The following is a 3065-nucleotide window of genomic DNA, read 5'->3' as shown; positions in this document are numbered from 1 at the left end:
AGAAATGATCACATCTTCAGGTTCCATAGTCTTGAACTCTTTTGACTCATTTTGCGACAATAGTTTCTTTGATTCAATCGCATGTTGCTCCTTTGAATCGGTCTTGCTAGGCTTCTTCCTGACTTCTACCATCGTCTTTTCACTTCTTAGGGTGACTGCTTGGCAGTGTTTTTTCCCTATATTCCCTAGATTGTGTGGAATCTTAGTTGAGTTAGGCAATATCCCTTGAGGTCTATTCTTTAGCTCTCCCACAATTTGTCCTATTTTAATTTTCAAATTACGGATGGATATAGCTTGGTTTTGGAGGACTGTTTCATTCTTTTCGATGTATTTCTTTAACAAGTTCTCTAGGGATGATAATGGTGGTGTTTGAGAGCTGCTAGCTTACTGTTGCTGTGTCCGTTAGTTCTTTGGAAAAATCCTAGTGGTCCTTCCCTCTAAGCCCTAGGTTGACTGCCTTGCTGTTGGTTGTTCTTCCAAGAGAAATTAGGGTGAATTCTCCACTCCAAGTTATAGGTGTTTGAAAAAGGATTGTTTTTGACAAAGTATATTAATTGACGATTTCGTGGACACTCCTCAACAGAATGTGATTCTTCACAGGCAACACAGCTGGTGCTTGTTTGCTCTATCGCATTGACTTGCCCACTTCGAGTTCCTAAGTTTTTTATTGTGATGCCTTGCAGCAAATTTATCATCTCCTTCATCTTATTTTGCAATGATGCGATGGCACCATTACTTGCATTACCTTCTCTGGGTTTTGCTCTTTGATTGCTTTCTTGCCAATCTTCGTGGTTTTTCGAGATGCGATCAAGAATGTTCTTTGCCTCATCATATGTTTTGTCCAGTAGACCTCCTGCTGCTGCCGCAGGCAGCTGTCTGTGATGTAGAATTGAGTCCATGATAGAAAATCTCCATTTGGAGAAAATCCAGCAATCCATTATGTGGGCAGTCGTATACTAGTCTCTTAAATCTCGCCCATGCGTCACTGAGCGATTCATCTTCTTCTTGTTCAAAATTGGTGATCAATTTCCTTCTTCTAGCATTCTCTGTGGGAGGAAAATACTTCTTCATAAACTTTTCCACAACTTGTTCCCATGAAGTTATCTCTCCTAGTTCGAGAGAGCAAGCCCATTTTCTTGCTTTATCGCATAGTGAAAATGGAAATAACGTGAGTCGAACCTCTTTTGGGGAAATATTAGGTACACAAAAGTGTTACAAATTTCAATGAAGCTTCGTAGATGGGCGTGTGGAGATTCACCAGGCCGTCCTCCAAACTGTCCTGTTGTTTGTATCATTTGTAACGTTACTGGCTTCATCTCGAACCTTGATCCATCCAATGCTAGGCTCATGATTCCTGGGGAGAAATCATACAAGTTTGGTGACGCATAGTTGGTAATGGGCAGAAATGCACGTTATTATAGTGATAAGTTCTTAAACAATGGTTGATTGTGTTGATAAAACATGTTAAATTGCGTCCATTAAGCATCAATTTCATAATATTGCGGTTACATGCGTTCATCGCATAGGAACAGTTGATTTTTGTATTTTTATGCAGAATATGCGTTAATGCAAGGCAAGAATTGCAATCATAGGAAATCATTGGCCGAGCGCAGCTTCACCGCAAGGCTTTGCGATGATTGTGCTCGCAAATATTCACCCAAGAAGGATTGTCGCAACTTGGTCAGCGCAATATGGTGGGCGCATCTGGGTGAAAGGCTAATTAATTGTGATGGGACAGAAAGCTGATGAGAGTCGTATCCGAATTAAGTTGACATCCGCTAATGATACAAGTACATTCAGCTTTTTCGATGACAAATATTCGGTGCATCAGTCAGGGGAATTAAAGCCGTCCCATCTGTGCAATCATGAGAGAGAAGCCGCCGTTCACCCTGGATGTCTATAAATACCAGATGAATCCTTCAGTGAAGGGGTTCAGTAGTTTGAAATTTCATACTTCAGTTCACACGTCTTTATTCATAGTTTTTCTTCCGTTTTAAGGCAGACGCAAGACAGGAAGGTGGTGCTGACAGATCAATTCGATAAGCTTGGGAGAGCGTCGGAAGCTTCAAGGGTAGAGAGAGGGCCAACGCTTGCAGAAGCAGGAACATCTTTACAACCGAATAGAGATTACAGTGTAAAAGCCTCGGTCAGCAAGGAATTGCTACCGGGCTCTCTACCTTTAACTTCCATTGTTATTTTGTACTCCACTCATTTATTGAAATGAAATCTACTTCTCTATATCTATTCACTCTCTGTTATTTACGCATGAGTAGCTAAATCAATTGAATGGGTTGAGAAGCATTTAGCTAGCACAACTAGGGAATCTTCATTCTATGCGATTATCTTGTATCATGTATGCTTCATTCGTCCATTAGAGATACTCGGGAGGGTAGTCTAAGGACAGGATCTAGGCTTGGGAAGGTCAGGTTAGAATCTAGGCTATGGAGAGTCAGATTATAACGCATAATCAAGAGATAGGAGCTTACTATTTGTTATCAACGTATCGCATGCATCCTAGAGATAGGATATGATTGTACGCGGTCACCTTGCTTTTATGCATTTTGCATCATCGCATAGGACAAGAATAGAGACTTAAGGATAAGCTCTATGGACACTTTTGCATTCAACACATGCGTCCTAGACTTAGGAGCATCGCATTTGCATTGGAAAATGACTTGTTGTGCATGGTTGTAGCTGATAACTTGTAGAAATATAAGTTATTTATACTGTCTTATTTAGATATTACGGCTAAAGGATAGAAAGTTGCGTCGAAAGTATGAAAATTGTCTAAGAAATGCAAGAATTATAAATTATCACCAATACACCCACTAACACCATTGCGATGGTAGAAAAGGATATTTCCATTCTATTTTGCAGAAAATCAAGTCACCGCAAGTGTTCATGTAAGACCCTAACACTAAATCTAAAGTGGGAGGTTAAATAGAAAATCTTAAGTAAGGATAGTGGGGCAAAGGGAGAAAAACATAAAAAAATTATCCAAAAAGGTGACTAAAAGTCTAAACGCCTATGAAGGGCTTAAAACATGTTGGACACAAGAAGGCATG

At 40.1% G+C, this 3065-nt stretch overlaps 1 non-coding gene across 1 annotated transcript; it reads left to right on the top strand.

Moving 5' to 3' along the window:
• The first annotated feature begins 931 nt into the window (after window positions 1–931).
• Window positions 932–1038, top strand: LOC120076921 (small nucleolar RNA R71). The gene has a single exon (XR_005481668.2). It is a non-coding gene; the product is annotated as a small nucleolar RNA R71 (small nucleolar RNA).
• Window positions 1039–3065: the final 2027 nt, after the last annotated feature.

Source organism: Benincasa hispida, chromosome 12, assembly GCF_027475165.1.
Source record: "Benincasa hispida cultivar pf3 chromosome 12, pf3_genome.v1.1, whole genome shotgun sequence".
Lineage (NCBI taxonomy): Eukaryota > Viridiplantae > Streptophyta > Magnoliopsida > Cucurbitales > Cucurbitaceae > Benincasa > Benincasa hispida.
Note: the sequence above shows the minus strand (reverse complement) of the source record. Positions and strands in the feature narration are given on the sequence as shown.